This window comes from Mobula birostris, chromosome 27, assembly GCF_030028105.1.
Source record: "Mobula birostris isolate sMobBir1 chromosome 27, sMobBir1.hap1, whole genome shotgun sequence".
In the NCBI taxonomy this organism is placed as follows: domain Eukaryota; kingdom Metazoa; phylum Chordata; class Chondrichthyes; order Myliobatiformes; family Myliobatidae; genus Mobula; species Mobula birostris.
This window is the reverse complement of record NC_092396.1, coordinates 17,234,350-17,259,254: the sequence shown is the minus strand read 5'-3', so window position 1 is coordinate 17,259,254 and position 24,905 is coordinate 17,234,350. Positions and strand designations below refer to the sequence as shown.

Here is a 24,905-nt window from a genome sequence, read left to right as displayed (position 1 = left end):
TCTCAATTATCACAAGGAAATAAATTGCATTCTTAAGTGTTAAGTAATAGCCTTCAAAGATAATCTGGTTTTATTGATGGGTGTCCATTTATTAATGCATTTTATGGTAGAGAATGGTGAGTAGATAGGTGAATCTTGCTTTTGATTATATTATTAGATAGTGACGAGTTCATACTGTTTCTATAAGAAGGTGTCAAATTAATGTAGCAGTTATATTTGCTGTACCTGTTATCAAGATGACAATTTGTTTCATTATAAAAGCACCTTGTCATTTTCACTAATTGCTGAAGCTTTTACTGGTGGAGTTAGTTGTCTTTTTTGTATAATGTAACATACAGTGGGATGGTTGATTACACAGGCAGTCCCCAGGTTTCATAAGGGTCTGTTCCTGACAACTGTCTGTAAGCCAATTTCTCTGAGAATGTTGGTTTTCTATAGTAACCCAGATTGTATTACTTTGGTATAATTCTTTCATTTTATTGAATAATCATCCTTACAATACTTATAGTTAAACTTATAGTATAGGGTCAACCATGGATGTTACCTCTCAGCCATTTGCAAGTATGCAAGCCAGGGGTGTACAATATAGAGAGCAAGCTGTTGCCCATGTAACAGGCTCCTCATCACCACACAGCCAATTAATTCAAAGGAATGGCAGCAACTGATACAGTTTGGCACCAGCGACATAGCAGGAGTGTGCCAGTCAGCTTTGAACTCAGAGACTCCAGCTCTGGATTTTTCCTCAGACTTTACTCCTGAAGCCTTCCCAATAAAGTGGGTATAGCAACAAGCAGTGGAGGTTTGAGATCAGAGTTTTCTGTCTAGATGAGCTGCCAGTCACGGATAATGAGCTCCACCTGCCCAGAACATCTGGTTTTAAGGCTTCAGTAATTCACCTTTGTCCCTTCTGTCAGTAGAAACAGTTTTGCTGGGCTTAGTCAGTCAGCTGGACTTGGTTGTCAGAGGCTTTGAGACGCATGACATTGGAAGCATCTAATAGGTAGAGGGAGCTTATCCCCACTAACACTGCCGCCCTCCCACCCCTGCCAGGCTATGACAACCTTAAGGAACCAAATGGAATATATTAATTAATGAATACCATGAGAATGCCATTATATGGGAGAATTTACATAAAGTTACATTTCAATAAGTTAGGAATTTACAATTTGCAGTGCCTCTATATTGTAAATTTCTTGATTTAATATGTATGCTCAGTGGTTGTGATTTGAAATTGAAGCTGACAAGTGAAAGAAATTTTACTCTGTTCAAATAAGGTGGTGACAAGACATCAACTACTATGTAGAGAAATCTGAATAAAATTTTGTAAAGTTACTGATTTTTCTCCCTTTATTTGGATTTTAATCTGTTTGTATTACTTTCTGTGTTACTCTTTGTTCATACTGTCATATTCATATTTTCATAATACACTGATTGAAGTGCAAACTGTGGAATAAGAGAATATATTCAGCTTCAGTACATAAACGTGCCAATTAGCACAATTAAGCAGGGTTACAGGTATAGATGTAAATGCAGCCAATGCCAATTATCTGACTGCCAGCCAGAACATCTTATGACAAAGTGTGGCTGTATTAAAGAGCTAATTTCAAACTTTCAGCAAGGAATAGAAGTAATAACAGCTTAGTTTAAAGAGTGTTCTAGATAGTTTAAAATATCGCAAGCAATTTCACAATGGCACAATAAGACATTTGTTCTCAATGGCCCAAAGGGTTAGATTTGAAGAGGTTCTGAAATGAAGAAAGATGCTTAGGGAGGGATTTCCAGAGTATGGCTGTCAGCAGTGGATTAAGGAAATTGGGGACAGCAAGAGGCCATATCTGGCTGCACGTAGAGTTTGTAGATGGTTGTGTTGCAGAGGAAGAGTCCAAAACTATAAAGGGATTTAAGCAAGATCAAAACACAGTAAAAAATGTATACTTTCAGGAATCAGAAATGATCATCTTAGTGCAGTGAAGAACAAGGAAACTCTAATAATCATTCATGAACTTAGTTGAATCCATTTGCTTATCTGACTAATTTTAAGGGGAGGAGTGCACAAATCAGGGATGCACTAAGTATTTGGCCTTTTCCTTGTCTCAACACTTTCTTTATGATAACAAAATGGCAACTTGGGAATCTGGGAAAAGACTCACATTTGTTTCATACTATACTGAAGAAATGTAGGAAGCTCAGTGTTTACTGATCCATGTGACAAGGTCTTATTCTGGAAATATACTTTACAGATTTACTTGATTTGATGTATTGGGGAGGTCATCTAGCCAAAGCAGGTTGAGAAATCCATCAATATTTTGTTAATTTCTCTTTTGGGTGATTCCTGACTATTTATATTATCCCCATTTTAGCCATCCTCGTAGTCTTCCCATGTTTTGTACCAATAAGCATAAAATTGAACAAGTTTTAAACACTTTTCATTCTCTTAACTCAACAAATAGTTGCATGTGTTTTGTAGAAAGTCACCCAGTAGAGGAATAGCAAATATGGATATGATCTGAAAACTCTCATTAATTTCAGCCTATTTATTATACTATAAACATGTAACCCATTTTTTTTCGTTCAAGTCACAAGGAAGATGGTAAAAATTGAGCTCCATGCAAAACTACTCAAAATTATGGATGGGAAGTATTTAATAGAAATCAATAGTTTGAATTGTTTGTTCAGGCACTGTCTACTTTGTCTTCTGAATCACCTACAACAGTATTGTTGTGTCTGATTGACAACAAAATTGTTTTATTCAGGGACACATTTGATACTGAATAGGAATGCTTTGTCTCTTGGACTTGTTCATAAATTTGGCATTTGGATTTTACAAGAATGTTGAATAAAAGGTGCAAATCAGTTTGAACTCCCTTGATCACTGATAGAATGTAATTGATTTTCTGTATACATTGCGATTTAGCTTTGGTTGAAAGCTCTTAACAGCAATGTATAAAACAATGTTTCAGAGAACCATGTTTCTCTGAATGTCTGGTTATGGGTCACCGTGTTTGATCTCAATGTTAAAATCAAACAAAGCTGTGAAAGTGAATAAAGAAGTATATTTAAAAAAATATACACAGTGGCCACTTTATTAGGTACAGGAGTGGAACTTGGTGTGGTCCTCTTCTTCTGTAGCCCATTCATTTCAAGGTTCAATGTGTTGTGCATTCAGAGATGGTCTTCTGTTGTAACATGTGATTATGTGAGTTACTGTTGCCTTCCTGTCAACTTGAACCAGTCTGGCCATTCTCCTCTGACCTCTCTTATAAACAAGGCATTTTTGCTCACAGAATTGCTACTCACTGGATGTATTTTATTTTCTCAATGTTCTCTGTAAACTCCCATGAAAATCCCAAGAGATAAGCAGTTTCTTGGAACCTCAAACCACCCTGTCTGGCACCAGTATCATTCCGTTGTGGAAGTCACTTGGATAACATTTCTTCCCCCATTCTGATGTTTGATCTGAACACAAATGAACCTCTTGACCATGTTTGCATGCTTTTATGCATTGAGTTGATTGGCTGATTTGATATTTACATTAATGAACAAGTATACCTAATAAAGTTGCCACCTGGATAGATGGGGACTATATGAAAGATTACTTGTGAAAATAAAGACAAAATTACTGTCAGAACCTGCAGATTGCGATTACAATAATAATTGGCTGTAAAATGCAGCATCTAAATATGTGTGTTGTAGTTATTGAAATAACTTCATGTTGCAACGTGCCACTTTTTGTGATTTACAGATTTTTTTACATATTTAATAAGTTCCACACCTTTTGAGAGTGATTTGGGTAAAAAAGGGAGAGGAGTTTTTTTTTTCAAAAATTGTTTTCTTTTAAATAGAAGATTCATAGGCTCCAATAATGCATCGCCTTTTACATTAAAAGTGAAAAACGTTCTTGAAGTAAGAGAATGCTGTTAAGCCAACAAAGTGGAAAGAAGTGGATTGTTTGATTTCATATTGGAATATACAAACTTTTGTTCTGATAAGGTGTCTGGATGTATATAATTTTCTTGTGATATAACAAAATTTAGTTGGATATTCCAATAAATATGCATACATTTTAAGTTTCTTTTGTTGCTTGCATATAACATTCTGATTTAGGACTTAACTGTGGTAAAATCAACCTTTTTCAAACAAGACAGCATTAAAGGAATATTAGAGTAGGTAGAAATGTTTTCCAGGTTTGAAAGACAAAATGCCAGGTGAGTTCAATTTGGCAGTTTGGGAGACGAAAAATATTAAAAACAAGAGCTGCACATAGTCTGCAGGTTAATGTGAATGTCAACATTGAGTGAATCAAAATGCATGACCTACCAGTTGGGAGTGGCGATATCTCTGATGTCGTAATGTATTGTCTCAACTTGAGACATCCTAAAGAGCAATGAATTTTCAAGAATAGGATTGAAGGACAAGTGAATAGTTTATTGTACTTGTTATCTTTGCAAGTTCTATTCAAATCCACCCAGAGTGTTGCTCCCTATGAATTCTCTGCAATGTACCATCCCACAAATCTCCTCCGTTGACAATGAATTAGTAATTAGTTAACAATTCCTATCCTTAAAAGATAGGATAGAATTATCCAGAGAATTATCGACATGTCAGCTTAAAGTTCTAGGTTCAAGGTAAATTCACTTCCCTGTGGCAACAAAGATATATGATCAAATCAGTGTAAAAAGAATACACAAAGACAGGCGAACAACCAATGTGCAACAAAGATGGAACTGTGCAATTATAAAAGATCAAATAATGGTACTGAGATCATGTTGCAGAGTCCATTGAACATTGGTAATAGGAAGAAATAATGGAATTCCAACTAAAAGAAGGAACAAATAACACGTAGAAAGAAAAAGAATAATAATAAGCTGTCCAGGATGAATTTCAAAATAGAAAACCTTAAACTAAATGTTACAAAAATTTTTGAAGTCTTGGTTATGATAATATTTTGGATATATCTTTGTGTAGATTTTAAAAGGCTTTAGATAAGGTACATCGTTATAGACCAATGAATAAAGTTAGAGAATGGGAAGTCAGTGGACAGTAGTATAATGGATTACCTGCTGGCTTCAAGTTGGAAAGCAGACGGTTTGAATAAAATATTCACTGTTAAAGTGGAACCTCTTTGGTTTGCAATTTAACAATTTACACTTTTAGTGGTGGGCATGATATGTTGGCACCAGAAGTACGGCAATACTTGAGGGCTGCTCCCAACACATCCTTGGACTGTGTTGGTTGTTGACACAAACAACGCATTTCACTGCATGCTTCGATGTGATAAATAAAACTAATCTTTAATCTTTGTTTAATCACTGATAGGCCATATTTTTTTCTGATGCAGGCTTTTGATCCAAGATGCCGATACTTCTTTTCCTCCCACAGATACTGCTTAATCTGTTGAGTTCTTCCAGCAGGTTGTCATTTTTTTCCCTGTTGGTTTTTGTGCTTTGCGGGAATATATTTTCTGCAAATTATTCATAATTTAAGTGCTAGCCCTTGTTGGATCACCTTCATATCTTTCAGGGTATTTTCTTAATTAATTACAGCTAACTTTTCTCTTGCACCTTCATAACTGCCTTTGTTTAGAATCTAAAGCCCCTAGTTTTGGCTTGAAGCGCATTATTTTCAAACACAATACTGTCTATTATGTTTTGCCTATTCGTCTCTTGATTCCTTTATCAGAAATGTTATTGGTTAATGTGTTCTCATTGCCACTACCTTTTTCCGAGTTGATTCTTCAACATGTCAGTCTAAAAACCATCTTGTATACGTTCCATAAATTTGTCCTCCATCTTGTTACAACTAACTTGATTTCTCCAATATATATATAGTGTGTATTTAAGGCAGAGATAGATAGGTTCTTGATTAGCCAGGGCATCAAAGGGTATGGGGAGAAGGCAGGGGAGTGGGATGACTGGAAGAATTGGCTCAGCCTGTGATTAAATGACAGAGCAGACTTGATGGGACAAATGGCCTACTTCTGCTCCTATATATTATGGTCTTATGGTCAGCCCAAGATGTTAATTGTTTATTCATTTCCATAGATTCTGTCCGACCTGCTGAGTTCAATTAGTATTTTTGTGTGTCATTCTCACAAATGTGTTTGTTGGGAGGTGGACAGGGAAAGTAAATAAATCAACAGAATTTGATTTTTCCGGATTTTATGCATGTGCAGATGATGTGGCTAGTTTTCTAGGAGCACAGAGCCCCCACCCATAATGTCAAGTTTGCTTGCAGAGGAATGGGTATGGAGGCTTTGGAGGTTGTATGAGTATTACTAAGCCAGGAACTTGGATGTCATTTTATTGGAGGGGCACTTAGGCCATAAAGAGCAGCAGGAATGGATCAGGTAGGTCTGTGGGATAGAAAGTGAGAGAAGGACTGGCAGGATTTGCACATTCTATTGTCAAAATTAGGTAAAATAAGAAATATTTGCCTGATCATACACTGATACAAATATATTAAGCAGAATGTAATATTAAGTTCCATGACTGTAAGATATTTCAAGTCAAATACGGATCTTATCAAATAGAGAATCAGTATTCCACATTCTGCATGTGGTGGAAGTATCAAAAAGACATTGTTTACTTGGAGATATTCTCTTATTTCGTGTCAGAATGTTTGTTTAGATCCTGCACCACAGACTTGAGCACAGAAATGTAGCTTCACATTCCAGTGCAAAACCAATGATGTGCAGAGCTTCAATTTTTTGGATGAGGCATTAAACAGTATATTCACCTGGGTGCATATTATGAAAGATCACATGACACTCTTTAGGGGAAAGCAAGCAGGTAGTTTCTGTGTGATAGCTGACATTTATCCCTCAGCCAACTCTGGTAAAATAGAAAGTCTGATTATGGTCTTGTTGATGGAGCTTGCATTGTGCAAATTGGGAGTTGTGTGTTCTACATTACAAATATACTTTTTTTGGTGTTGCAAATTATAGGTACACTCTGGGAATTCTGAATGTCTGGGGACATCAGCATCATGAAAAGAAAAAATGTTAAATTTTCAGGCTTTAGGCTCTTCATTGGAACTGGAAAAGTCAGAAAATAAGTTAGCTGTAAGAGAGTTGAGTAAGGGATGGATGGAACAAAAGGATTATTTCTGATCAAATGAAGCCAGGATTGCTGTAGAGATAAGCTGTTGATGAAGCTGTCTTGCTATGTTAGTAAGAGTGAGAAGTGTGGGGATGTGGGAGAGAAAAGAGAAGTATAATAGCTAGGCACCATAGATCAGAGCTGTAGGAAATACCCAGTGAAAAAGGCAGTGTTCCTGGAGAATGTAGAAACTGAGTTTAATATTTAAGAAAAAGCATTTCAGGATGTATATTGCAGAGGTCCCCAATCTTTTTTGAACCACTGATCGGTTTAATATTGACAATATTCTTGAGGACCGGCCGACGGAGTGGGGTGGGAGGTGGGGGGGGGGTGTTAATCACGACCGGAATATAGGTGATAAGTCAACTAAGTCACTTATAAGTGGCTAATACACTCAATTTCATTTCTAAAAAAATTATCTAATGAATTTAATATTAAACACAGTGCATATTTTCCCCGTATGAACATATAAAATCATTGCAACACACCAATATCGCTGAATCAGTGGGAGCCCTAGGCTTGTTTCCCTGCAACAAGTTGGTCCCATCGAGGGGTAATGGGAGACAGTGATACTTGAAGGGGGTTCTTTGTGTCCAGTCTATTCCGCAATTTAGTTTTCATTGCATTCATTGCAGAGAAGCTGGCTTTGCAGAGATATGATGTTGGAAATGGAAGCAACGTTTTCAGTGCTTTCGTGGCTACCTCAGGATATTCAGCCTTGACTTTGATCCAGAATGCCGGCAAAGATGTTATGTCAAACGTACTTTTCAGCCCACTGTCATTTACAAACTCGGAGAGTTGATCTTCTTCCCGCGCTGACATGAATAACGTGTCGGTAATGACCTCGCGTGTATTCGAGTTCCAACAGTGGGAATGACAGGGAATGAGGAAAGGTGCAGCTGACTCCTATCGTTTCATATCGCCAAATCATATCGTTTCCTCGCGGCCCGTTGGTTGGGGACCACTGGTATATTGTATGCATTTCTCTGACATTAAATGAACCTTTGAACCTAATGGAGTCCTTCACTAGCCGTCACTATCCAGAAATAGCCAGTTCTGATATAAGTTGTGAAATCTGCATTGTGTTTCTTCAGTGTAGAGAGAAAAAAAAACAAATTATGAGTATCTAACAGAGTACAGTCAAGTTGGAAGAAGTGCAAATAAACTCTTGCTTCACCTGGGGAGGGATAGCTTGGGTCCCTGGATAATGGGAAGGGGAAAGGTAAAGGCAAAGTGCTGCATCACAAAGTTTTAGTGTCTTAATCACAAATGCTATTCTTGTGGTTAAAAATCTAAAGTTGTGAGCATGACCCTGTCTATTCAAACTGGAAAGTGCGGAATACAGTGCCTACATGAAGCCAATTATCACTGACTGTAAAGTGTTTGTCCATCCACTCCGTGACCACTTGGGTTTCCTCCGAGTGCTCCATTTTCTTCCCACATTCCAAAGTCATATAGAAGGTTAATTTGTCAGATGTGTAATTGAACAGTGCGGGTTCATTGTGCCAGAAGGAGCTGTTATCATGCTGTATTTCTAAATAAAATAAACATAAAATCTGGAAATAACCAAAATGATAACATACCTCACCTAATAAATACCATGTCCTCTTGTACACTACTCTTTATAAGGCACCTTACTAAAAACAATACACACAAAATGTTGGAGGAACTCAGAAGGTCAGGCAGCATCTATGGACCTATCTTACTTAAAAGCATTCAGGAATTATAAATATACCATGTCTATGGGTTTTCTCCTGACTCTTTTTGAAGACCTGTTATTTGTTATTCTCACCCAAATAAATTAGGCACTATTATTCCACTACTCACCACTGCAACCCACCTTTTTAAAAAAAATTCTTTTGGCCTTTTCTTCTGGCACATTGGATAACCTAGAACATGGAATTTCTAGTTCCTGATCATGTTTCCCTAATAGCCGCAAAATCAAATTAATTATTTCTATTTGTGCATTATTTCTATTATAATGCAGACAAAATTCATGATACTTGAAGATTAAAAATGCAACTCTAAACAGTATTGCCAATTTTACTGCAACTTTTGTTGCACCCTTCTCCACTTCGGCTTGGGTGCAAGGATTTCTAAAATCCCCATTTAATTATTAACTCATCTAACCCAAATGAACTTATTTGCATGAACCCATTTTTGAAGATTTTGTTATTCAAAACTCTGTTTAAGTATCATCAAAATCTAAAATTAGTCATTTGAAGAAAATATATTCAGTATGTTTTATAGAGCGTTTTGTTTATTGATGCTATCCTTTCTGCTGAACTTGATGTTGCCCTGTTTTATAATTTATGATTTGTTATTATGAATAATGAATTAACTTGTTAAAAAGTATATATTCCTTAAGCTCTAGATGCTTAAGGTGGAGATTAAAAAAAAGGTTGATATTCTTGAGCAGTCAAGTTTGCACTGATTTTTGGGTGACCTGTTGACAAGGATATGAATTGCCTTCACTCCTATTTTGCAGGGTAGGACACATAATAATGTCTGTCGTAGTTTAGGTAAAATTGCTTTTTTAATGAAGTGTTCCCTACTGATATAATCTTTTACAGAGGGATGAATCTATAGGCCAATGGGAATAGAATGTTCAAATTATACCAACCTGTTAACTCGTCATGTTTTCAGCTAGCAATTTGCTGACATGATGTGTTTCCAGTGACCGAACTCACTGCCAATATAAGGAAAAAATAATAAAGCATTATACACGGGAGCCTTTCGTTGAATCTATCATTTCTTTTACAGCGTATACTCTTTTGAAAGATCCTTTTAAATTTCTTTTCACTGTTTTCCTCAGATAACCATAATATTACAGTTCAAAGCCTGTCACATGCAGAATTGTCCCTTTATGCCAATTCATTTCAGTGATGGTTAGTAATATTTTAATTAAGTATTCCATTTGGAGCAGCAATAACGAGTTGGCAAGCTGTACAGTTGCAGAAGCAGAATGAATTGGTGCCCTTGGTTAGCACACCAGCATGCTTATATTCTATTGATTACAATTCAAGCAGAGCAATGACAACTGTTAATCAATGCAAGGGTATTAGATTCGTATCTTTAAATAGAAGTGTCAAAGAATGCTGTAAAACTTTATTAACCTTACAAGCAAACAATGTTCAAGTCAATTTAGGTGAAAAGCAATCAAATGGAATTTGTTCTAAGTCCTACTTATTTTACTTTTTCTGGGTTGCTGTTTCGAGTGGTTGACTAGATTTCACAACTGAACATGTGGGCTTCTGATTTTTAGTCTTTGGTCTATCAATATATTACACAGTGATATATATTTTATTGGCAAAAATAATCTATATATATATTTATATAATGAAGTTATTGGAAACAAATATAAACTATTTTTTAAATTTCTCAAACTTATATCAAGCCTTTGATTCTTTATTCATCTCATGAACAAACTTGACTACACTGCTCTCCATTTTTTTCTGTCCACTTCATTAATATTAATTGTAAATAGTTGAGGGCTCTGAAGAAATCCCTGTGGTACTCTATTAGTAACAATCCACCTGCCGAAAAAGACTTGCTTCAATACATTCTACTTAATACCATTTAATTAGCCTTCCTTTTACGCTAACCCTTTGAAGTCTATTTTGTGTAATAGCCTTTGGCAAAATAAAATGTTCTGCTTATTGGGATTCCCTTTTATTCAATCTGTTCGTTGCATCCTTAAAACACTCTGATTTGCCAGACATTTTCTGTTGATGAATCTATGTTGACTCTACCTAATCATGTTTTGATTTTCTAAATTTATTACAACATCTTGTTGACAACTAATGTAGGCTAATTGTTATATTATTCCCAACTTTCTCATGCTTCATTGACTAGTTATGGAAGAATTAATGCTTCCCATTCTGTTAGGACAATTCTAGAATCCCATGAATTTGTGAAACCTCTTAAAACAATTGATGCAGGCTATATCATATTTAAGAGATTTGTCTGTTTATAACCCTCTTAAATTTTTTAGTAATTTCCTTTGCCAATATGTATGATTTACATTCCTATCAATGAGCCCTTGGTTTTGCACCTATTTTTGATCCATTTATGTGTCATCTACAGTGAACACAAGTACAAAATATTTATTTGATGACTTGGGCCTTTTTACTTCTCAATTTCTGCTGCATTTCTCTCTGTGGTGTTCAGATTTATATTTGTGGTCTACCAAGCTTTTGATAGTCCCTCTGTATACAGTAGGTGACAATAATAAACCAATTTCAATTCCATTTTTAACTAGCTGTATAAACTAATAGTTTTTCCTTGCTGATTTAAATTTAGTTTTCTCAGCCTTCATCATTTTTTGTCATTTGTTATTGCTTTCTTAAAATTCTTTATGGAAACATAAGCCTTTTAAATAAGATCCAAATCCTTGTATCCATCTTCATTTTGAGCTATAGATCAACTTTACTCGTCGATTTTATTTCTCAAATATAATATTTTTATAAAGTCTAAAATGTTTCTTAAAATTTTGCTATTGTTTATCTACTGGCAAAATCTTCTGTTCTAATTTCACACTTACATTTGCCAGTCATTTCTATGAGCAGCAAACAAGCTGCTTGGAAAAACAACAATAGGTCATGCTGCATCTGGAGAGGTGAGTGAGCAAGTAATTCTTGATATTTTGGGTTGAAGTCCTGCATCATGGAGGAAGGGTGAATGTTCTTGGGCAAATGGAGCCAGGTAGGAGGAGAGGGAGGCGTGAAGTTGCCTCCACCTATCATCCTCTTGTGTCCATCTTCCAATCTTGCAACTCCACTCCTCCAACCCCTCACCTCCCTCAAAATCTGGCTGTATATGCCCATCACACTTCATCCCTCCTTAGTCTATCAATCAATTATTGGCTCTTGTCTCATATATCTCCCCCCTTCTACCCCCCCACTCTTCTCCCCCTCTCCCCTACCCCCTCCCTCTACCCCTCTCCCCCTCCCTCTACCCCTCTCCCCCTCCCTCTACCCCTCTCCCCCTCCCTCTCTCTACCCCCTCCCCCTTCCCCCCTCTCCCCCTCTCCCCCCTCCCCCCCCACTCTCCCTCCCCCCCCCCAATCGGTCCTGATGCATGGGTTTGACCTGAAAAGTCACTTGTTCCTTTCCCCATACAGATGTTGCTCAACCCACTGAGTTCCTCAGCAGATTATTTGTTGCTCCAGATTCTAATGTTGTAATCTCTTATGTCACCGATCATTAATGTTGACTTGAATATTGAGACTTCGGTTTCTGACTGAACTATCTCACTTTTGTACTGCATACAAAACTATTACTTTGTACTTGCTTTACTCTGGAGGATCATGTACGAGGAGAAGTGTGATCATGAGCCTTTAATTACCCCAGATAGTGGTTTAAAGTAGCCTTTTCTCCAGTTAGTTGAATAAGGCAATGCTCCAGGAAACTGTTGTGAAAGGATTCTATGAATTTTGAAGTACTTTTGTCAATATAATTTACTCAGTTGTATGAAGTTTATAGCTTATTGTATCACTATTGCTGCAAGCTCTTTTTACTTATTGATCAATGCATTCTCCAACAAATTTGATAATTATTCAATTTCCTTTTTGGCAAAGATATTTCTCACTTTTGTCATGTGTTATTTTAGATTCATCCTTATTCCATTACTATTGTGACTGCCTTTCTATTTTAGCAATTATTATACCCTGGAATAGTCAATTTTGCAAATTTTGTCAACGTGCAACCAGATCTCTAATGGCTCTTGGATAAGACCTATTTTCTCTATTCATGTGCCATTGAGCCTTCTATTTTTTTCTCTGCGTAATTTATGATGTACATCAATATTTTAACTTTTTTTTAAAACTTCAGTCAGTTAGCCTTTGGCAGTTCCATATGTCTCAAAATGAGATAGTTGTTTCTTTACAAGCATTATTAGCATACAATTTAGTTTAAACATATATTTTAATAAACTTTTTGTTAAAGTTTACCTTGGCAGTAATTATAATTATGCCATTTTCATTGAAGGCATTATTATGCTATAACACTGGATGGTGCATTACTTGAATATTTTTGGATAAATAATGAGTAATATTAAATAATAAGTATTGGTTAGTAAATGATAAATGGTAGTGTTTGATTTTGTATAAAGGAAGTATTTTCCGTGGTTTGATATCTGATGGGATCTGAGAACAATTTCACTGGCCCTTTAAGGAGTCTAAAAGATAGTTGGTAATGAAAAATGGAGAACATTGCTTTTAAGTTGCATTTGTGTTTGAAAACTTCTGTCTACATTAATGTTTACTTGATCGGTCTAACATTCAAACCTCTATTATGGCATAATGAAGCTGTCCTTTATGTAAGTATAATGTTTCAAAGAAAATGCTCCATTCTAAGATTTCATAATGATACTGTATTGGATGTATAACAAGTCAACAAATTCAAATATCTTGGCAGCCTAATAACAAGTAATGGCAGGTGCGACACAGATACCAAATACAGAATAGCAATGGCGAAAGAAGCTTTCCAAAAAAAATTGAAGACCATATTAACAGACAGAAAGATGAGCACATACACTGAAAACAGAATATTGCAGTGCTACATTTACTCTATCCCAATTTATGGAAGTGAATGCTGGACCATTTCTCCAGCAATGGAAAAGAGACTAGAAGCAGCTGAATTATGGTTCTACAGGAAAATGTTAAAAATATCATGGACCACGCACACATCAAATGAAGAAGTTCTCAGAAGAGCCCAAGCAGTTCGATCACTCATACCAACAATAAGAGAAAGACAACTCAGATTCCTAGGACACATCATGTGGAAAGATGAACTAGAAAAACTCATACTCTCTGGAAAGATTGAGAGGAGCAAACCTAGAGGAAGTCCTTGGCTTATGTACATCAAAAGCATAGCCAGGTGGCTACTCATCGAGGAAATGGAAGTCATCCAAAAAATGAAGGATAGATCTATATGGAAAACCATGGTCACCAAAGTTCACATCCGATATGGTACTTAGACAGACAGACACTGTATTGGAAGTTTCAGGTTACTGATGGGCAAGATCTGTCTTGATGATCTTTAATCTTTGAGGGAATGTCTACATACAAAATCCATATAGTCCATAAATTGGTGGTAGAATTAAAGTCATTGCAAAGATATTGTTCCATTTATGGTATTGAAAATTGCTGTACCCTCACAATATATTCTGAAAGAATATACGTAGGAATCATTTAAAACAATTTTTATGATACTTTGTACCCAAGATTAGGTTAAGATCTGTGGTATGTGTTTTGGTTATAACATTATTTTTTCAGTTATGCGTACTGGTTGCTTAAATGCTGTTAATATTTAGTTTAATGTGACATTTGAAAATTTTGGCTTCTTCACCACTGACGCAATTACATTTAAATACTTACCTGACAATAGCAGCTACACATTTTCTGTTTCAATGTGGTTATCCTTTTTTGTATAATGCTGTCAGAATTGCATTTCTGTAAACACTTGGAAGGAGGTGGGAACTGTGTGATTCATTTATCTCATATTAATTTACAGGACAAGATTATTGTGTCCTGTAGCATTGTGGGTAACTTTCTGGACCAGCAGCCAAAGTGTTGGACTATTGATCAAGAGACATTAGTTTAGAATGCTACCATGGCAGCTGAATTGCCCTTCTTTTAAATGACATCTTTATTTAATGTCATCTTAATATTTTAGCCACAAAAAAACAGATTTAAATTAAAAGTGGGTTGATTTGCTAATGGCCTTGAAGGAAGTTCTTTGTTAGTTATTGTGACCGTCATATGTGGTTGACTTTTTAAAACTGATTTCTTGGAGAATAATTGGCAGCATTTCCAGCTGTACTCACTTTCGCTATTTTTTTTATCATCGTTGACTCATTTCTTGAAATTCCAGATGTGATATCGTTGTGGAGCTGCCATTAGCACATAGAATACATATTGTTTAAGTCCAGACATAATTAAAAATAAATAGTAATTAAAACTAATACTAACTGTCTTGGCTTTCACATCAAGAATGGCTAAATGGATGAGCCACAGGACCTGCAGAGTTATACCAGGCATCCCACCTCTCCCGGAAGTTCCGGGAGTCTCCCACATATTAATAGTGGCTCCCTGATGCCCACAAACTATATACAATGTCTGGGAAATCAATTTTGTTCAGAGCAAGGGAGAACGTGTGTGAGAGAGAGAGAGAGAGAGAAACTGTGTGTGTGTGTGTGAGAGAGAATGAACACACGTGCGCGCCATGGCAGAGTGTTCCAAAAAAAAAGAAAATATAAAACGTACGTCACCCCAGACTACCCTGAAGTGTACCCCTGCCTAATAGGGGTCAAAAATAATGAGTGTTGCTCACTGCACTGTTTGCAACAGTGACTTTTTGATTGCCCATGGTGGGTTAAGACTGTAAAAGACATGTTGAGGTGAGTTTAACAGGTGTCATTCGTTCATTAGAGTAGCTAACGTTATTTAAACTAGCTGGCTAGTTGCTAAGGAGCTACTCTATTGCAGACATCCCACCTCTCCCGGGGCTTCTGTGCATCTCCCGCAAATTGATGGCGCTACCTCCCTGAAATGAGTTTTTGCAGGGTGGGATGTCTGTAATACTTTAGCAACAGTGGAGTTGGCTGTGAATATTGCAGTAAGTAACTTGATCTGCTACTTGGGCTTTAGAACACCTTAAGAGTATGTTACACATTTCTGTTTGAATCTTGGTTAGCCCCTTTTTTTGGAATATATGCTACAATCATTTTATCCATTATCTTTATTAACCAATGCTGCTTCGATTGCCTTGGATTATTTAACAATAGCGATCACAAATCAATCTAGAATATTTTGGATTTTAAGAACTGAATAAATAGTATTTTCCTGGAGATGAACGCAAACACGAGAAAATCTGCAGATGCTGGAAATTCAAGCAACACACATAAAATGCTAGTGGAATGCAGCAGGCCAAGCAGCAGCTATAGGAAGAAGTACAGTCAAAGTTTTGGGCCAAGATCCTTCGTCCTGACAAAGGGTCTCGGCCTGAAATGTTGACTGTACTACTTCCTACAGATGCTGCCTGGCCTGCTGCATTCCACCAGCATTTTGTGTGTGTTTCCTGGAGATGAAGGAAGGTTTATTGGATGTAAATGTAAAAACATAGTTTGGATTTGCTGTATAATTATCAGTTTAAAAATTATCATTTTTGTAACATTATATTTTTAGTAGTTCATCCTAAACCATGAAACTGGGTTTGCTGACTGCAAAGTTCTAAACTCAAGCAAAGACCACAGGTACTTTTATTAAAGGGATAGTATACTGTAACTGAACAATTTTCAAACACTAGTTTACATCCGTTTATTCTCCATGATGAGTTTAGTTACCAATATTCTCTATTAGAGTGGTGGATTTCCTGACCCTATCAAGAAGGTACTTCCAGCTAACAAAGTAATTTAAAAGATAGTTCATTTATTTTTAGTGATACACGCTTAAATCTAGACAATAAACTTAAAACATTTAAAACTTAGAGGATTTCCATCTTCAACGTTTCCAAATTACAAGCTATTTTTAAAACACAAATCATTTTCAAAGCATAAAGCACAAAGGATTTCCAAAGCACAGCTACAATTTCTATAAACTAAAAACATGCTAACAAACAGGTTGTCCATCACAGAAAATGAAACCAGATTCCAGTTTACTTCATGTTTCTTCCATAGGTTCTTGATGTTCCTTGCCCCATTCCTAATAAGTTTGAACTGCTCTCTATATTTATATCCATTTTCTTCAGTTGGGTGATAACTGTCTCTCTCACTCCTCAGATACCCTATTATCACAAGGTTTAAAAGCATCTTGGAGAGACAGATCTCAAATAATGTGTAAAGCTAACTTCTTTAATACATAAACTTTTCAACATTAATAGGTCTGTATTTTGGTATGCTAGATATCAGTATTTTGATTATCTATCAGGTCTGCAAGATTCCTTGAAACAAACAACTTAGCTTGTCTGTTTTGAAACAAACCAAATTAAATAACCCATTGTCTTATACTGCATCACCGATCAGCAATAAACCAGGTGTAGTGAGATACATCTCGCTTTTCATAGATGGGGTGTCTGCAAAATGCAGAGCCTCTTTGCAAAACTTCAAGCTGATTACTGCTTCCCATTTAAATTTTAAAAACTATGGACCTCTTAAAATTTCTACTATGCTTTCAATTTTTATTGCTAGATTTATATATCATGCTTGAAATTAAATGGAATTTAATTAAACCAATTGATTTGATACCCATTTAATATATCCCAAAGAAGCCTTTGACATTTTCATCGCTGATACTACAATAACTGAGCCCAGAACACACCAACTCTTATGCCTCAAACATACTTTATTTACTTGTGCACAAGGAGAGCAATATAGTCCCTGTCACCACACTATTCTGGAGCCGGGACAGAAAACAAAATTGGCTTATCAGTTATGGATATTGATTATTTGGTGAATTGTATATGTTTGAATTCCTTATTTGCGAGATCAATTGCCATACACAATAGAGATGTTAAAAGTCAATAGACAACATAAGCTGACAACTGATCACATTTTGAAGTTAGTAAAGCAATTGTCCCTTAGTTGTTGGGTGTATTTCACTTCCTTCTGTAATTCTTATCTCATCTGTCCCCTGCATTCCCTGTTGTGTAAAGGGAAGTTATGTTGTTCTAGGTTGATCACACACTACCGCAGTCATTCTGACCTATCTCCTATGCAGTAAATAAGGTCATTTACGGCAGTCTCACTTCAAAGGTCTTGCTTGACTACAATTACCCCAGGCTGTCCTTCCCTGGATATTGTCTATAACCCTTGCCTTACTGCAACTTCCACAACATCAAGTGAGCGTGGTTCTTTTATTAAAATATTGGTCCTATCACTCCAGTAAAGAAAGGGAAGGGCAGTTTACTTTCTATACATATTCTATCCTCATGGTAAAATGCAGATATCAGTATATCATTTTTAGAACATATTGATTAAATATATAATAAGATTAAGTACTCTTGCTATTATTCTAAATTTGCACATTGCAAACAATTCAGGTGAGAAATAAATTCTTGATGTGTCTCAATCAGATTTCTGTACCTGTATGCACTTAGTGGGCTGATGGACCTTTTTCTGTGCAATATCTCTCTCTGAAGATGCCATGTTGATGCACGTTCAGTGTCACTGAATCAAGTTAGACAAAGATATTTAGAGAGTCCACTTCTGTTTTGATGCATTGTTTCAGTTGCAGCGTATGCAAAGTTACTTAGAATGTAATATCTCTAAGATTTGAACTACAAGCTTATTGACTTCAGGATATTATGTACTGATTTAAAATCCAGGAAGTCAGGTCTTTAAATTTGTAACTTTATGCCTTCTTATTGGGTAGCTCTAATACTGTAGTGTAGTATTGACAACAGTGATGTCTAGGTGTCTACAGATGAGAAGGGATCAGGAAGGAATTGTTTTCCTCTATATGGAGTAAAGTCAGAAAAGCAATATTTTTAAAACTTTAGAAGAGCTGATTTTAGAGGGAATGATAGTAACATTGAGTAGTTAGATGCCTTTGCCGTCATTGATAGCTGTCAATGCAAAAGGTAGGACTATGTCAAAACAATTGTGCCCAGCTTTTCCTTTGTTCTTTAGGCTTCATTAAAAAGCTGAGATCTCATTTTCCATTTTAAACACACTGGCTATACTTTGCTGCATTTACAGATTTAGGCAAATGAAGTGACTGTATATATCTGTGCTATTGTATTTTTGGTGAGCCCTTGTAAATCCTGAAAGTATTTTACTAAGAGAGACACTTTTTTGAGACAGAAGACGCCTAATTCAAGTTGATTGAGTGTTTTACCATGGGACAGCCATTGCATGTCAACATGTAAAAGTTGCTGATGATTGTTAGCACTTCTTCACACTTAGGCAAATATGCGAGAATTGCGCATTTGCTTTCTCAAAATTCACTATTCTAACTATTATATTTTTGTTTAGAAACTTTATAAAGTATTCGCCTATTCTAACTGGGACTTGTATTTGGCAATGTGCTAAGGCCAGAAGATGTGCTTTTAACTTGCCCTCATTTGTTATAATTGCAGTACAAAGTAGTTTCACCTTGCTTTAGTTGTTTTAAAATATACACCTTTATGTTCGGGTGTTTGATTTCAAAGTGGCAAATCATTTTGGAAGTTTTCATAGCATTGTTGGTCAACATCACACTCGACACAACATCCAACACACATCAAAGTTGCTGGTGAACACAGCAGGCCAGGCAACATCTCTAGGAAGAGGTACAGTCGACGTTTCAGGCCGAGACCCTTCGTCGACTGTACCTCTTCCTAGAGATGCTGCCTGGCCTGCTGTGTTCACCAGCAACTTTGATGTGTGTTGCTTGAATTTCCAGCATCTGCAGAATTCCTTGTGCTTGACACAACATGCTGATGTTTGAGGCATTCCTCTTCATGCTTGGAATAAACTTGTGTGGCATATTTTCTGTTGAAAGCCAAATGTTTCCTTTTTCAACTTCTCACCAAATGTCTCATATCTGTTGCATTTTTCTGAACTTTTGCTTGTTCCATTAAAAGAATCAGAATTAGGTTTATTATCACTGGCATGTGTCATGAAATTTGTTAACTTAGCAGCAGCAGTTCAATGCCATACATAATATAGAAAGAAAAGCAAAATAAAATAATAAATAAGTAAATCAATTGCAGTATACGTATATTGAATGGATTTAATATCGTGCAAAAAACAGAAATAATATATATTAAAAAAGTGAGGTAGTGTCCAAGGATTCAATGTCCATGTAGGAATCGGATGGCAGAGGGGAAGAAGCTGTCCAGATTGGCTGAGTGTTTGCCTTCAGGCTTCTGTACCTCCTACCTGATGATAACAGTGAGAAAAGGGTGCCGGAGGTCCTTAATAATGGACGCTGTCTTTCTGAGATACCACTCCCTGAAGATGTCCTGGGTGCTTTGTAGACTAGTACCCAAGATGGAGCCGACTAAATTTACAACCTTCTGCAGCTTCTGCATAAGATGAATATTTATCATTACTTCTTCAGGTCCTGAAACAGTCTTTACAGGTGAGGCAGTTTGCATATGAAAACATCTGTGTCATTTGTTGCAATGGATGCTGCCAATGCAGTCTCCTTCACAACAGCGAGACTAGACACAGACGGGAGGTGTTTGCTTCATTGAGCACCTTCATTCTGTCTGCTTTAACAGACAGGATCTCCTGGTTGCCAGCCATTTTTATTCCACTTCCCATTCCCATGGCCTCCTTTACTGTCAAGTTGGGACGAGATACAAATCACAGGAACAATTAAACAACTTATTTTGATAGTCTCCAATCTTTCAGCATCAAAATCTTTTTCTCTGACTTCCAGTAAACACTCCCCTCTGTGCCCCTTGCCCTTTACCCCTTCTCCTCCCCATCCTCATGACCTTCCAATCACCCACATCTTCCTCCCTCTGATTTCCCACTAACTTTCCCTTTTTCCATGGTCTGTTGTCCTCTGCTGTCAGATTCCATCTTGTTCAGCCCTGTTGACTGTTCATTTCCAGAGTTCTTCCAGCGTTTGTATGTGCTGCTCTTGAGTTATCAGCATCTTGTGTCTCCATTCTGGGTGCCGTAGTGTTCAGCAATTCGCTACAAACCTCCCTATATTTTGAAGTTGTTTTATTTGGATGCTGATTTCAGATTTTGCATTTGTACTGTAAGTTTAACAACTAGCTAACAACTAGCTAGTTTAACAACTGTCTTGTCTGCTGGTTTGGCTTGAGTCAGTGGATCATCAGCAGATAAAAAAAGAATGGATATTATTTTCATTCATTTGCAGTGGAAGTGTGTTCCATTCTTTGCACATATTAATACTATTGAAGTACCATTTGTGGCCATCTTGCACAATGCATTGACGCAATTGACTTAAGCTTTAAAAAAAACTGAATCCCTAAATCCAGCCACATTTCAGTAAGCTGTGCTGTTCCAGATGAAAAAAAAAGCTCAAATGGCAAACAGCAATTTCTACTGTAAGCAAACCAATTAATTTCTATAGAACTTGTGTCACCTACCATTCCATGCACAGACCACATTTTGGGAAATCTGATCACTTGGCTGTCCTTCTCTTACCTGCATACAGGCAGAGACTAAAAAGCAAGGCTCCAGAGATTAGGACACCAAAGAGGTGGTCTCAGGAGGCAAAGGAGTGATACGGGATTGCTTTAAATTGGTGGATTGTTCAAGAACTCGTGGATTTGAATGAATACACCTTGGTTGTCACAGACTTAATAATAGCAGTCATGACGAGTGTCCCCCCCATAAAATAATTTGGAGTCTTCCCCAACCAGAAGCCCTGTTTGAACCATGAGATCAGCAATATCAGAGGCATTCAAGTTTGGTGAAAAAGAAAGTTACAAGAGGGCTATGTACAATCTCTGAAATGCCATACCACAGATAAAATGGCGATTCCAGTCAAAAATTGAAACAATGAAGGATGCTTGACGGCTGTGGCATGACTTGAATGTTATCACCTCTTACAAATCAAGTGACATGGGTAACAACAGAGATTCGCTTCCAGATGACCTCAAAGCCTATGCTTGCTTTGACCATCAAAGCATCACAAATTCCACAGCCCCCAATGACCCTGTGATTTCAGCCTTTGAGGCCGATGTGAGAGCATCCTTCAGGAGGGTGAACTCATGGAAGACATCCAGCCCAGATGAGGTAACTGGCCAAGTAATGAAGACTTGTGCTGATCAACTGGGTGGAATATTCACTTTAACCTTTCACTTCAGGTGTCCAAGGTAGCCAACTGCTTTAAGCAGGGTTCAATTATACAAGTGCCTAAGAAGAATGTGGTAACCTGCCTCAAGGGCTATCGTCCAGTAGCACTTGCATCCACAGAGCTAAAGTGTTTGAAGAGGTTGTTGATGAAACATAAACTTCTGTCTGAGAAGTGACTTGGATCCACTCCAATTTGCCTACTTGTACATCCGGTCCACAACAGATACCATATCATTGGCTCTTCACTTACCCTGGACAGTGAAGATGATGCATATATTAGGATGCTCTTTATTGACGGCAGATCGGCATTTAATGCTATCATTCCCTCAAAACTAATCAATAAGCTTCAAGACCTTCGTCTCAATGCTTCTTTGTGCAATTAGATTCTCAATTTCCTCACTTGCAGACCCCAGTCTGTTCGGATTAATAACATTTCCTTCACAATCTCCATTAGCACAGATGTACCACAAGGCTGTGTGCTTAGCCCCAGCTGTACTCACTTTACACTTAAGACTGCATGACTAAGCTCTGCTCCCATACCATATTTAAGTTTGCTGACGACACCACTGTCGTAGGTTGAATTGAAGGTGATGACAAATCAGCATATTGGAGGGAGAATGAAAATGTGGCTGAGTGGCACCACTCCACCGACAACCTCTTACTCAGTGTCAGCAAGACCAAGGAGCTGATTATTGACTTCACAAGGAGGAAACTGGAGGTCTGTGAGCCAGTCCTCATCGGGGGATCAGAGGTGGAGAGGAACATCAACTTTAAATTCCTTGGTGTTATAATTTCAGAGGACTGTTCCTGGGTCTAGCACATAAGTGGAATTATGAAGCAAGCACAGCAGTGCAAGTACTTCCTTAGAAGTTTACGAAGATTTGGCATGACATCTAAAGCTTTGACAAACTTGTTTAGATATGTGGTGGAGTGAACATTGACTGGCTGCATCACTGCCCGGTATGGAAACTCCAGTGCCCTTGAATGGAAAATCGTACAAAAAGTAGTGAATATGGCCCAGTTCATCATGGGTAAAGCCCTCTCCACCATTGAACACATCTATACGCAATGTTATCGCAGGAAAGCAGCATCCATTGTCATTGACCTCCACCACTCAAGTCATGTTCTCCTCTCGCTGCTGCCATATGCAAGAAGGTACAAGAGCCTCAGTACTCACACCACTAGGCTCAGGAACAGTTATTACCCTCAACCATTAGGCTCTTGAACCAGAGGGGTATTTTCACGCTTCTTCACTTGCCCTATCACTGAACTGTTCCCACAATCTCTGGACTGACTTTCAATGACACTTCATCTCATGTTTTTGATATTTATTGTTTATTTATTATTATTATTTTTTCTTTTTCTTTCTATTTGTATTTGCATAGTTTGTTGTCTTTTTGCAAACTAGTTGTCTGCACTATTGGTGCAGTCTTTCATTGATTCTATTATGGGTATTGGATTTATTGAGTATACCTCCAAGAAGATGAATCTGTGTTTTACATGGTGACATACATGTACTTTGATAATTAACTTACAATGAACTTACATTAAAGGTGGAAAAAATGGCTAGCATGAGAAGGCACAGTTTTACGGTGCTTGGAAGTAGGTACAGAGGAGATGTCGGGGTAAGTTTTTTATGTAGAGAGTGGTGAGTGTGTGGAATGGGCTGCCAGTGACAGTGGTGGAGACGGATATGATAAGGTCTTTTAAGAGACTCCTGGACAGGTACATGGAGCTCAGAAGTATAGAAGGCTATGGTAACCCTAGGTAATTTCTAAGGTAAGGACATGTTCACAGCTTTGTGGGCCAAAGGGCCTGTCTTGTGCTGTAGGTTGTCTAGTTCAAGAGTTAAAACATTGTGAAGCTATTTTATATTTCATCATCTACCACTAGAGGGAGTTCAATAAAAGATTCTCAGAGTTTTTTAAGGAATGTTAAATATTAATTTTGAATTAGACATTGGTTTTTCACCAGGAATCCTGGTACATATCCAATTTAAACTGTCAGGATTGTCTTAATTGCCAAGGTGCCAAATGCTGTGAGTTTCAATCCAGTTCCAATGGAATAAGTGTTGATCAATACAAAAGCAACTCTTAGTGGGAGGATGGTACTCTTAAGTACTATATGAACCTTTCTGCACCTCTCTCTGTCCGACCAGCTTCCAGTCCACTTACTGGACTCTTTCTTTCTCCCCTGTTTTTTCCCTCCCTGTTGTTGTAATCTTCTCTCCAATATGCAAATTCTTGCTTTGCTTTCTTAATTCCTATTTTCCCCTACCCGACTGTTTTAATTCTCTCTAGACCTCATGATTCACTCCTGAATTCATTATCCTGAATATTGGGAGATCTTGGAGGGAGCTGTACCATGTCTGAAACCTTGTTCCCACCTTAAACCTATCACCCCTACTGGGGCATAGGCCTCCAACAGCAGCTTGCCAGAGTCATCTGTCCTGGGCTGAAGGTTGTTTGGCCCTGTGGTTTTTGCTTTCACCATGTGACTTCATACTTCATCGAGATGAAGCTCCTTTCTATCCCAGGGACGAGATCTTTGGAGCCCCTGTTGGTGCTTCTTTGGCACTGAGTTTTTACGATATTCCTAGTCCAATGGCCAAACCGCCTCATTTTGCAGCTGGACTTGGGACTGTGTACAACTGAATTCTTGATCCTTGAGTGGTGTTAAGTAATCAAACATGGAAAAGTGAGCAAGCCAGGGGCCCATCAGTTGGGTGACTTGTTGCAAAGTGCAAAGATCATGTTCATTGTGGAGGCTGAAGGTGTGTAATTTTAAGGGTAAACATAGCTACGGGAGTTGGGATTGATGGAGTCTTAAGATTTTAATAGAAGATGTAAGGTGACTAAAGAGGACCTGGGGCTGACACGAAGTTGTGATTTGGTGACAAGCACTGCAGTGACTGTGTTTGAATTCAGTCTTTTCAAAATGAACAAAATAACTGGATTGTGATTTCAGCAGTATGTAATATTGCAATGGCGTCCTTGGTTTTCCATTGCTTTTTATGACATTTATGTGAGTGGGATATCAATTCTT

The 24,905-nt window shown here is 37.4% G+C and overlaps 1 protein-coding gene across 1 annotated transcript in view; it reads left to right on the top strand.

The window, feature by feature from the left end:
* The window catches only part of LOC140188529 (calmodulin-binding transcription activator 1-like), a 1,232,669-nt gene that overhangs the window by 62,813 nt on the left and 1,144,951 nt on the right, over positions 1–24,905 (top strand). The window lies entirely within an intron of this gene.